At 42.9% G+C, this 13487-nt stretch overlaps 1 long non-coding RNA gene across 1 annotated transcript; it reads left to right on the forward strand.

Moving 5' to 3' along the window:
* Window positions 1-11905: 11905 nt before the first annotated feature.
* LOC138302146 (uncharacterized) lies at window positions 11906-12632 on the forward strand. Its single transcript, XR_011205306.1, has 2 exons — window positions 11906-11953; window positions 12449-12632. It is a non-coding gene; the product is annotated as an uncharacterized lncRNA (long non-coding RNA).
* Window positions 12633-13487: the final 855 nt, after the last annotated feature.

Raw genomic sequence — 13487 nt, forward strand, 5'->3', positions numbered from 1 at the left:
CAATCACATCTTGACGTAAGTCAACTCTTCTTCACCACTGTCATATTCATAGGGCATTTGAACAGCCGCACCTGGGGGCTCTTCATGGTCACCCTCCTCGGCAAATATAGGGGCATCTCTCCTCAGGGTGAGGTTATGGAGAAGGCAGCAGGCAACCGGGATTTGGCACACCTTAGCGGATGCGTAGAGAAAGGCTCCACTGGTCTTGGCCAGGCACCTAACCATAGCCTTCAGGAGCCTGAAAGACCCCCCCCCCAGTTGCATCCATGTTCTTCCATGGGCCTCATTGAAGCACACTTTCCCTGGCGTTGGTGGATTCCTCAGCTGTGCCAAAACCACAGTTGGTTAGGATACGCTGCGTATCCTACACAGAAGCAACACATCAACAGATTGCTATCAGATCAAACCATTGTACCTTCCTAAACTAAGATTCAGGCAAAATATCTACAAGTCATGTTGTAAATACCAACAAGCCAGGCCCTCTCTGGTCCAAGTTATAACATCTGCATGGGTATATGAATAAATCATGTGTTGACCCTGGGAAGAGGCCAAATAACCTTATGATGTATACCGCTAGTACGCAGACAACTTGCACATTAATGGAATGGAAGACCTTCAGATTTGCATAGACCTGTTTTCTGTTGTGTGGTGGCGCCAAGGCAATATGCGTGCCATCTACTGCTCTAACCACACATGGTATTCCATCCAAAGCATAAAATTGTCCCTTCACAATGGCTAAATCCTGTGGATGTGGAAATTCGATGAAGCTGTTCATGTTCTTAATCAAGGAAGCAAGGGCTTCTTGTATCACATCACTGAAAGTTGGCTGGGACATGCCCCGAGATACTGCCACAGTGTTGAAAGGTGCCAGTTCCTACAAAATGCAGTACTGCCATGAGTTTGATTATTGGTGTTGTGGCTGCTGGATTCATATTGTGAGACAGGAGATCAGGCAGGTTTGTGGAATTTAATAAAATATCTACGAGTCCATGGGACAGGTTGCTTCATTAATCTACATGTCTTGTAACAAAATCCTCTTGTCCCTTTGGTGCCATGCAGTCTGTGACAAAACATAGCAGCAATCTCATTATGTAAGGGCTGTGATAATAGCCCCTCTGATTATGCCAGGGCTCATACTATGGTAGGGTTTATATACTAGGAAATCCCTTATTTTGCCACCTTTTCACAGTAAATGCTCAGGCTGTAGGTAGCAGTAAGCAATGGTTCCAGGTTTGGAATGCCCTTATGAGTCTGTACAAACCTACAAACATGCATGTTTTAGAGGGTTTTACCAGCTCATCGCTAATTGTTTTCCATACTGAGAAGGCTGGACATTTCTTCCTGACAGTTGGGGAAAAAAGTTATTGGAGGGAAAGTTAACTTGTAAATGCACAACAGATTTTTGCATGAGCTAATCAAGACATATGTATTTGATTGAACTAAAACGTAGTTCACAAATATTTTCTAGGAGTATCAATGGCCATTGCCTACTTCTGTAAATTCTGTGTAATTAATGGGCCGTACATCTGCACTAATGCATGGACATATACCAAGGGTGTACTTTTGTGACATCCTTTAAGAATTGGGCTGCTGATTAGGTCTGGCGTTAACCAACACCTTTTTATTTTTATTACAATTCTGTCTCTCTGTCTGTTGGCTGGCTTCACTATGCATGGCAGCATTCACAAGGAGCAAACTGGCACAAAAAGTAGTTTTGTTCAATGCCAAGAACTACCGTGGCAATGTGTGCTTTTTGAGACCAAAAAATATTTTTGCTTTTGCCGATGTTTGTTGTAATAGTGAGGGCCCGGCTGCTCAGACAACAATAAAGTTTTACAAAACCCATGTCAAATCAAGACACTCACTGACAAAACCAAAAGGCTGACAATCAATGTCTAACCTACTGACTTTGACAATGCTTGTTTATTTCCAAGTTTCTCATAATCTTGTTGAAAGTGGTTACACCAATTTTTCCATTATGGGTATATTTTTTCAGAAACACTAGCATGCACCAACAAATTTCACTAAGTGACGCGTCAAAGAAATTGTACCTAAAATTTCACAGCAGATCAGCAAAACGTTTTTCCTCATTACATTTTTTTAATGAAAGTTTTGATTTTGAAGTAAAAAAATCCTCAATATTGCTTTCAAGCTTCTGCAAATATTTGCATCTAGTCAGAGAGGATTCTGGGAGCATTATACGTAGCTTCATATTGTTCAACTTTGCAAATGTGTGAATAATTTTTTTTACTGGAACTACTAGCAGTAGTGCTGCCCGAGCTTACCACATTTCCTTAGCGGGTGCTCACCCTAATAGTAAAGCCTGTACATATAGGAAAGAAAATGTAAGATTAAATGGTCACACCCTACTACTAAGGTCAAAGCACATCTGACTACTGGGTAACAGTAAAAAATTTCATTAGTTGATACATGTACACACTGACAACAAATGTATGGCCAACTAATATGTAAATTATACACATTTATGATTTTTCATCATTGTGTGCAGATAGTACGTTTGACCTGTATTATTTGCACCTATATTTTTTTATTTTTTTATAAATACCGTCAACAGGGGTAGTACTACCCCTGTGGCACTATTATTGACAAACACAATCATGGTACACATTTTTACATGTCATATCTTGCCCATAAAAGTGTCATTTGTATCTGACTGTTAGAAATGCACTTGCCCCCATTTTGAGTACTGGTGACTTATATAAGATTGTAAAATGTGCAGATAAACACCCTACAACCCCCTAAAATGCCATCGGCCTGACTTTGCCATCAGGACATTGCATAGCCAATGGCCGTTAGCGGATGTGGACCGCGTAGTAGGTGGAAACCTCCACCACAGTCCCTGTCATAGGTTAACGTGTGTGAGGGCTACGCACAAAAGCCAATGGCTGTGTCTGTCTCCGTCACGGATCGTATCTGCTGTGTACTTGTGCTCCGTGTTGTGTAAAAAGAATCACTTGCCTCTTAACACTGCAGCAATCAAGACCTCATCGATTTTTGCTGCTATCACCTGACCTCTGGGAGCCAGGATACCGGGTAACGCAGGTGACAGGGCCCCTGCCTTCTCCCCTGAGGAGCTGGAGCTCATCTGTCTGTAAAGCCAACTCTATAGGATCCCAGAGGAACATATGGCTTATTAGGTAATGTCTGACTGAGTAACCTTTTCCTTTACGTTTCACAGGATATTTGTTTCCCTTTTGGTAATGTGGTTGTTGTTGTGCTTTGAGTTGACAGATTTTTGTGACCAATGTATGAATGTTCTGTACATGACAGTGTTAAGACATTTGACCGTAGAAGCCGCAATGTGTGGCTATGTATCACACAAATCCTATTTCCTCACACAAACTGTAGGCCACTGACTGACAATGGCCAGTAGACAGAGTACCAGTTGTATGATCAACACCATAAAGCTGATGTTGAACCAATGATTAGGTTTGAAAACCATGGGGTTCTGGAGTTGTCTGATGCTGTACTGTCTCGTTGGAGCCCAGCACATATTGTCAATCATTTAGCTCTGATGATGACAACCTGTCACGAAGCAACACATAGTTAGACTTATTTTAGGTGTAGCAAGTTCAGATGACAGTGGCTCACCACCATCCATCTCAGTCTGTCCCATAAGAATCCACATATGTCCAAACAACCTACAAATCCCTGCTCTCATTGATTATATAGCAACCCTCCTCTGTTGCCCTCAGTCAGTGTATGTGATGTAGACCATGGGTTCTGACTCTTGGCAGTTTAGACAGGAAGTAAAATATACGATGTGAGTATGATTATGTGCAAGAAATGTACAGGTGGTATGGTCCGCAGTGGCTCACAATCATTGTGAGTGAAAATGGGTGGCTTTCACAACAGAATTGGTTGCATAGTTCTAGCCATGATGATGTTGTAGGCCTGAGTAGATAACATGAGGATCCAGCAAGCATTAATGGTGCACATGAGATAACTGCAAATCAGTTATTCCACTCTACCTATGACTGTTTTGTTGACAAAAGAAATTGCAACTGTTTTGGAAATGTACTTGTTCATTGGGAATTCATGATGTCACTGCAGTGCAGCCCAACAATGACACTGAATTGCCCTTTCCTGTTTTTTCATGTCATCTATACGCCCATCAAAAGCGGGATATCTAGAAGGTCATCGCAAAGAAGGTGCAGACCTTGGGGTCCACAAGCAGTATGGCCTGCACTGTCAGAAGAGGTGGAGGACCTATGGTGGACAACTAGAAAATATGCCTCAAGCCAAGTCAACCCATCCTCCCACTGATCCAGAGGGGTGCATTGCACCTTGACCCCTTCCCTCCCCTCCCAATGGCCTATGGCCTGCATCCTTGCGATAGCTTTCCCAGAGCAGCATGGGCAGTTGAGGGCAGCAACAAGGGGGTAAGTGATTGTTTTGAGATATTATTATGGTTTAACCTCTTTACTTTCCAGCCATGTTTTATGCCAACCACTGTGTGGAAGGCACACATCCAAAGCCCATGAGGATTTCTGAAGCTGTAAGTTGGTCAGACTGTGTCTGATGCTGTGTGTGTTGTGTTGCTTTGTGCTGTCCCATGCCACTAGATTCCTCCTCTCAGTTTAATTACTGTGGTGGACAGACACATGGCTGCATGCACACAAGAGAATGCCAGCATTTACAGAATGACACAAGGGACAGTTCAAATAAGCATGGCCCACCTCATGATTGGGTTAGATGTGATGGTACATCACACATGTGTTAGTGGATGTAGGCTTCCTTGCTGATGACTGTGACAAACTGCACAATTTTGAAGCAGCAGATATTTCTGAATTGGCATTGCTCAGTTGGTGCTATGGCACTGTCAGAATGTGCATCTGCACTGACAGTTTGGATTTTCTGTGACATGGACTTCCTTCCTTAGCTGACATATGTTTGACAGCTGTTTCCCCAATCAAAACTATGATACTTTATGTTGACCGTAACTGGTGGAGCTGAGTCCTTAGCCCATCACAATTGTACGTGTAATCCAGTCTGTGAATGGCAAAATTAGTTTCTTTACAAAAATGTCTTGTAAGCAACAGATAGGAATGTGACCACATTGGTGAGAGATTCATGCGTCCCACAGACATTTTGATGTCCTTAGTCCTGCCCAGAGGTTAATTTGTTGATATGGAACAATGTGATCTTGAAAGTTACATTTGCATGTGGAAGACTACATCACATAAATATTGTGGTGTCCCATTTTGGGCAGGCAAATTCGAACCAAAAATATAAGATTTTGGGAGAAGGTAACCAATATTAGCTCTATCCAGCAGTGGTTCAGAGATGTAGCCAGGCCTATGTGTTCACTCCTGCTGTTGGAACCCTGTGTCATGGAGTGAACTACAAGTGTAGAAGTGACAAAGGCATGCATGATAAGGGAGCATAGATGGGGGATAACTGAACTTGTTGCAAATGTGGTGGGATGAACATTGATGTCCAACTGTGTTCTGACACATACACTATAACTATTGTATCTTGTTTTTCAGCACTATCTGGGCAAGGCGAAGGTGACAGCGCCCATATCGGTGGGGATGAAGATGGCCAGTGGGCATTGGGTACTGAGACCACCAACTCCGAGAGACACGGTGGCACAGAGGGTGAGGGACCTGGCCAGGAGGCCACAAGTGATTACACATCTTCCTCAGAGGCCTCCAATGAAGACCAGTCCCTGGGGGGGAGGGGGGGCGGGGCTGACCATGGTGAGTCTGTGACACCTACATCTTCGTCCGTGCCCTGTATTTCCATCTCCACCCTCCCTCTTGTTACACCCCAACTTGGCTGCAGCCACCCCCCTAAAGGAGGTGGGGTCAATTTTGCTGCAGGCACGTCTGCCCTTGGTCCCAGGCTGCGCTCACTGAGGATGCCATGCATCTATTAAGAACGTTCGCTGTAGGCCAGGCCGCACTATAGAATGCCATCCAGGGACTGGCTGGCCAGAGCACCCAGATGCTGGCTTACCTGGATTGCATTCACATTGCTCTGTCTCGCCTACAGTGGTCATTCCAGGGTCTGGCCTCCTCATTAGCCAATGCCGTCCACCCACCCCAGCCTCATGCGCAGACTCCCACCCCTTTCACATCCCAAATCACTCAACCCAGCCCTGTCCTAAGCAAATGCAAACATATGCACACTCACAACAGCCACATGCAGCACATCATAACATAAACACATCAAGAAACATAAGCACAGACAGACACATGCAGCTACAACACACATCACCTCCACAGTCACACCCCCAGTCACTACACCCACCCCTACACAACCACACACACACAGACATGACACCCACCTCTACATCAACACCCTCCGACACCACCACCAGCACACCCCCAGTCATTGCACCTACCACATCCCCAACACACACCACAGACATGGCACCAATCATAACAGCCACACCCCACATGCATGCACTGGCACACCCACAGACACCACAGTCGCAGCAGACACATCCACACACACACATATACTCAACACAAACACCCACACTCACCCACTCAACAGACTAACAGTAAAAGTACAAACTTACAGATGCACCACATACACCAGACCCTCATGCACCCCCACCGTCAATAGACACATGCACTACAAACAGGGCCACTCCCTCTACCTCCCAAACCAGACTCAGTTCCAAATACCCTACACGATTCCCTAAGGACAGCTTGCTCATTTTCCTGGCCCTGACCCCTACCAAATCCAAACTTACCCCTTTTAAATCCCAACCCACACCTGCCAAATCTCAAACCACTCTTCCCAAAACCAAACCTACTACTCCCAAACCCAAAGACCCACCCCCCAATAACATCTTTGAGATGCCTGCCATCTGCCCCTTCCAGAGGAAGTTTATTCTGGCAGCGACATTAGGACGCAAGTTGTGGGCATGCCCCCACACTATGGACTACTGGCCTGGTGCCTTTGTTTTTTCTATATAATCTCCTTTAATTTACTTATTAGAGAGTTATCTCATTTCTATAATACATTTTTTTAGTTTGGGAATACCTTTATCCTGGCCTTATATTGGATTGATACTATTTTTTTGTTGATGATGTTATATCTACTAATGTGTGGCCCATGCACTTCCTCTTATTTGTAAAAGTGACAAGCACAGGCTGTGTATTTTACTTATTATTTGAAATGCATACATTTGTTGTTGTACATTTGTGATGGACAAATTAATTGTGGTGCAAGCATTCATCACGTTACTGGACACTCGCATCAAAAATATATATGTTTCTGTTATTGTGACTGGAGAATGCATGTGTGTTTATTTTGACAATGATTTTGACAATGATATGCACATTAGCATTACACAGATGGCCTAGCACGTTACAGTTTTATGTGATTATATTTTTGTGATATGTTGCACACACCAAGGGGACATGTGACCTTTGTACATCTCTGACAAATTTGCAGTTCACCAGTGGGTATTCTGTTACATTCTGGGTAAAACCACCTGTATTGTGTTGTATTGTTTGTGCTACATTGGAATGGGTTTTTGTGTGAAATTTGTGGTTATTTTTCCAATTGTCACTTTCAATGTTTGGGTACATTCGTGCACACACCTCTGTGGGCACATTCCTATTTGTGATTGTTGAGACAGGCTTTTTCTGTAGGTGTCCATTGCAATGTAGGAAGTCCGTCACTATTTGGTGGGTGCTACTTATGTCCTGGAGTCTGTTCTGATCAATTTTATACTTCCACATTACAAACTTATGCACTATGTAACAGTATGGAGGTATTTATAAAAATTTTGAGGCATGCACAAGTCCAGTGTTGCTATACAGCTACAAGGCTCAGGGTAACAGGAATGCCCGTGACTTACCTTCTGTTCTGGTGGGGGTGATTTCCATCTTGGACCTGGCCCAGGAACAACAGGAGGACTGGTAGCAGTGGATTTATGGTGACAGGATACGTGGAAAGCATTCAAAAGGTGGGTTTATATATCTGCCAATCCACCAGCTCAGGTGTGGAGGATTAGCTGCCATAGTTGCATCAGCGGGTCTGCACATCATGATTGGCTTGGCGGTAAAACAGGCATCCTCCCTCCGCCAGCCGGACTAGCCTATGGTACTGTTGACATGGGGAATGATACTTGCCGGTGGCAGCGGACCATTGGCGGTCTTTCGTCTACGTTCCCGCTGACATCTAAGTGGGGCGGGTGAACCGTCAAGTCAGTGGCTAGTATTACCATCCAAAAGTCGACAGTGGGACCGTTACCGCCAACATCTAAATCACGACCAAAGTCAGCTACAGTGCTTACTATTCACAAAGGACGAGAAGCCTGTAAATTTCAGCCCAAATAGCGGAAAAATATGTAGCTTCGGTGTAATTAAAACTTCACGTGCATTCAGAATATTCTGAAAAACCTGACTCAAATGCTTGCCTCACAGCTGGTTCATTTTCAGCCATTTTGAATCATCATTTATGTAAATAAATTGTAGTCTTCTTCAATGTATTTGTTTAGTTGACATTCAACTGACTCAGTCTCAGGTAACGAAACTTCAGAGGGCTCCCCTGCAAAGTACCTTGAGGGGGGCCCGTCCCAGGGGGCCACTCAGGCGCCTTTGTTACGCCGCTGGACTCAGGCCGAACGTGCTTGCAGGTATTACGTGCTAACGTCTCCTTATGGGTCAGTCTGCTTTTAGTCGAACATTCCAGACTGCTTTCAGTAAGACATGGGTCCCGTGATACGCCGCCGTCAGTTCTTGCAGCGTCAGAACAACATTCTGCATTCTCCCTTCGTCGCACCATTCAGCAGGATCAAGAACACAGTACCCTTCACGCCTGCCTGAGGATAGCAGGGTTTCCAAAATAGACGGAGTGGTGCTGGCTGCAAGCAACATTAACTCAATGCCGTTGCTGACAGAAAACCCATCTACGAGGCAATACTTAGTTATCTCAGACTATGCCCGGCACGTCAATATTAATGTTTTTTAAAAGCCTGGTTCTTCCTGTCATTCTATTCTTTAGAATCACATGGGAATAGAAGCTGCGTTTGCCGATAAAGTAAACTCTAGATTTCCCCAAAGACCAGTCCCTCCAAAAGAGTGGCAGGCATGGGGCAGGCAGGCCATGATCCGTACCCATAACAATATGAGACCGGGTTGCCAAGCTTGACCTTTCATGTGAGAGCACAGGTATTCTGGGAGATCTAGTCGGGTCAGGCAGCTCATAATCTGTGAACGTTATTTTTTAGGGACCGAAGCTCAATTTTCATCATCAGACTTGGACCTTGAGTAACAGAGAAAAAGACAGTAAAGTCAGAAGAAATGGAAGAAAGATAGGAAAACAGGGAGAAAGGAATAAAACAAGGATTAAGAATCTGCTAGAAGGAGATAAAAAGACGAGAAGTGTGAGCTGACACACCTCAGAATGATATGTTCAAGAAAAGTCTATTACAGGAAGTATTGCGACACAGCCGATGTTTCTACAGATCTTTGAGCGCTCCGCGCTTTCAGGGTGCCCGAGTACAATGGAGGGCAATCTGACCTGAGCAGCACGCGGAGAACCTTCTGCCCCTCAAGTTAAACAAAGCAGAGCCTATGTCTGCCAACATATTGTTGATTCTGGACAAACCACCCGCACTACACTTATTTCAATAGTCCATTGGCAATTAAAGGCAAGTCAAGGACGAGGGATGCACTCCCAGAGGTCAGCTCGGAGCCAGCCTCGATGCTCTCCCTCATAGGAGGCATGCGGAGAATTGCAATGTACATATTCCGTGATCAAGGGGGTATCCCGTGACATAAGGATGGGAAGCCAAGCGTGTGAACCGATGCACTTTCAGGGACGTGTACATCCGGTATTTAAAGGAGCCGCTTTGCCATCCCCGGGGAGGATTAAAGGCAGGGGCCGACTGGCAACTGGAAACTACCATGGAACATATTTTCAACGCGGCACGCCCATGTGACCGATCCAACAGCACAGTATGGCTGCATTCTAAATATGAGAAATCGCTTCCTACTTAGGCCACGAGTACTAGTCTGCCATTTGTGATGCAATAATTATGGCATATTCAGAGCTTTTGGAGGCTAACATGCAGATTTTGGTGCTTCCTATGCCAAAATACACCTTTTCGTCAATAATGGGGGCCAGATTTACCTTTGTAATGTGCTGCCCTTGTGTCACGCAGGGTGAAGCAACGACAACGTAATAAGTCAGATTTAGCAAACAAAGCAGGGCCACCTTGTGTGACTTGGTAAATCTGGAGAAGTGCAAGGCAGCACAAGTCTCTGCCTTGCATTACACTGCGCCAGGAAGAAGTTCCATGGGTGAAGCATGGGTGTTCCCACACATCCACCCAAGGATTTTGGCAGATTGCCAGATTTACCAAGACCGGTAAAACTGAGAATGCATCAAAATATTACGCCTTCCCAGGGGAGGTGCAATGAGGATAAATATCTTTATTCTTCATTGTTTCCCCATTCTAAGCATGCATCATTCTGCAGTACACATAGAAAGAGGAAAAAACCTCTAAGGATTGTTTATGTGCAGGAAGGTGTTATTTCCTGTACCAAAAAAAAAATTATGCAACACGGGCACCCTTGCACTATGGCACAAGTGTGCCTGCAGTGGCGCAGCCAGAGTAGGAATGCATGAGATAGTGGTAACTATGGCGCATTCCTGCCCTCTTCCTTCCAGGCAGCACAGAGAAGCAAGTTGTCTTGCTGTGTTGTGTTGCGTGAAATAATGATATATCTGTCTGTGGGCCACCTTGTTAAAATGTAGCAGGTTTGACCAGCTGAAATTTATGGGTATGATCTACATCAGTAATGTTCTGTGTACCATCTATTTCGTTTTTCTTGTTGTATTTGAAAAAGATTTACACTCCATACCACTTATATGTTTATCCTCCCTAATATAATCTTTCTTCGGTATTCTTACATTATCCTACTGTTTTTATTATTTGCTTTCTTTTTCCTCCTTCTTCTTTTTTTCCACCTTATGTTTATCTTCATTTTCAACTGTATTTAGATTTTTTCCTTCCTTTTGTGACATATGGAGTTTTATATCATGATTATTTATTCACTCTTTGATTCACACGAGCATGGCGCTCGTAATTTCATAATTTCATAGGATTAATCTACTTTAGATGTACTTGATAATGTTGCTGAAATTATATTTAACTTATTATGAACGTTTGATCAGTTACCACTGAATAAAAAATACACTATTTATAGAAACTCGGGCATCCGGGCCCACTTAAATATGGTGACATTTCCCTTCTACAATCACACTTGCCGGCAAACAAAGCGAAAATGGACTACACAAGTCCAGGCTAGTCCCCTTTATAAACGCGTACACGCGGGGGAACACCTTTCCAAGATGGCGCCCGAATAAGACGCGTTCTCTGCAACGTTCTGCCGTTCTTCACCAGAAATCGCCTTTACTAGGTATTCGGGTAAGCCTTCACTACTCAGACCCTGAAAGCTTTTCTTTGGATATCAGTGTTGCCTGTAATTTAAGTAATTTAATCTCTATACTTTACCTCTAAATTTCACTCACAATGTTGGGGACTCGGATATTCACTTACTCTGTCCTTGAAAGCCTTGGATATCAGTGCTGCCCGTATTTTAATTAATTTCTACACCATACCTGTAATATTTCACTCATAATGTCGAGTACTCGGGTACTCGCTTATTAATGACTAATCTTTGGGGAAAATGCATAATCGCAAATTAACAACTACATAATATATTGCTAAATGATTTCACTACAATTGACTTGTACTTTTCGTATTTATGTTTCTCAATAATTCTATAACACTGCATATTATTTGTTGCACTATAAGCCAGGTATCTGTACAAATGTTATATTTGTCTTTAAATTAGGAGACGATTTTTCCTAAGTTCCTTAAGTAGACAAATGTTTCCTTTTTAAACTCAGACCTATGATCATGATGATGTGATGAATGACTATGAATACTACATTGGTATGATTAATCTATGTCCTTCGTTATTCTCTTGGTGGTCTTTATAAAATGCTCATCAATATCCAGTCTTGATTATAACCCACTAAAAATACTAATTTTTGATCTTTCAAATACTAGCATTTTGCTATTAAATAGTCGAGTTCTAGAACTGTACTTCTCTCACTGGTGATCTTATTGAACTATCGCTTCAACTGCGGGACTAAATAGTTACAATTAGTCTGTTTTTGGACTAGACTTGTTTCACTATATCTTCCTTTTTCCTATTTTTCGGTAAATAATTACATTTTCTTTGCTATACACCGGGGTAATGGGATCCCTAATGTCTCTTTATCTTTGATTTCAACTAATTTTTCCTCTTTATATTCAGTCCACTGGAAGATTGGAATGGTCACAGCCTTGCATGACATTCTGCATGCTCAGATTCTAATTATTTAAAAAATTAGATTTCTTAGGTCGATAAGTGGCCTCATTCTATTTACTTTGAATTGTTTCCAGCCTTGAAGAAGCCCCAGGTGGAACTACCGTAGGGGGCGAAACACGTGTCGACTGTTGCAATCTGTTCTACACTCTTTGAATTCATTGGATTTACTTTACCACAATGATCGTCTTTTGGCTCAATTTCTGTCCTTTGCACCAAATTGGATTTATGAAGTTCTAAATAAAGACTATATACACTTAATTGATGAACGTGGGTTCTTATTCCTTTACTTGTGTATGATCTACATCACACCTGCAAATTACTATGTAAGATAAACATAACACGGCTTGTAATTGTGAATCCATTTTTTACCGGTTTTAAATATGAAGTTATCAGAACATCTGAGGTTGGGGCACACAATCCAAGTCAAGAGTTTCCATTCAACAGCTGGTGTATTCTGGGAGTTGTAGTCTTTCGCCACATGCCACCAGTACCGATTTTCATAGGTTTGTCAAGGACATTCTAAGGCTAAATAAATATTATCCTAACTAAACACAATTTTTATTACAGCTATTTTTGATTACAAGAGAACATTTAAATTATGTTTTATTAACAAGTGCACAATAAGGCAGGTATGCCTGTTAAAGCTGTCCTCCAAACAATGTATCGGCATTTATTGTTCCACTCAGCCCATTCATAATAAATTAGATGATTTCATATGAAAAAGTGCGCCACACGGGTTTCTTGATGTTAAAGGCAATGGTATCTTATAAACACACAGAACAGCTGTTGTTTGCTTGCATGCACACTGCTTATAGGGTTGCACATGAAAGTTCACAAGTGTCTAACTCGGCCCTTGAAGGCTCCTCACTGAAGAACAAGCATTTGCTCTAGCAATAGGTCTAGTATTTGTGAGAGTTAGAGCTATTGGTGTTGTAAGGACAATGTCTTTTACATATGTGTTTTGGTTTGGCGTGTAGTGGATGCATGAACAGAGACTCAGCTGCAGCACAGTCTAGAGGACTAAGAATGGTGAATTACCACTGGGAACAGAGACACGACTGCAGTATTGTTTACAGGACTAAGAATGCAGAATTACCTCTAGGACCAGAGAAT

Source organism: Pleurodeles waltl, chromosome 6 (genome assembly GCF_031143425.1).
Source record: "Pleurodeles waltl isolate 20211129_DDA chromosome 6, aPleWal1.hap1.20221129, whole genome shotgun sequence".
NCBI classification, from domain to species: Eukaryota; Metazoa; Chordata; class Amphibia; order Caudata; family Salamandridae; genus Pleurodeles; species Pleurodeles waltl.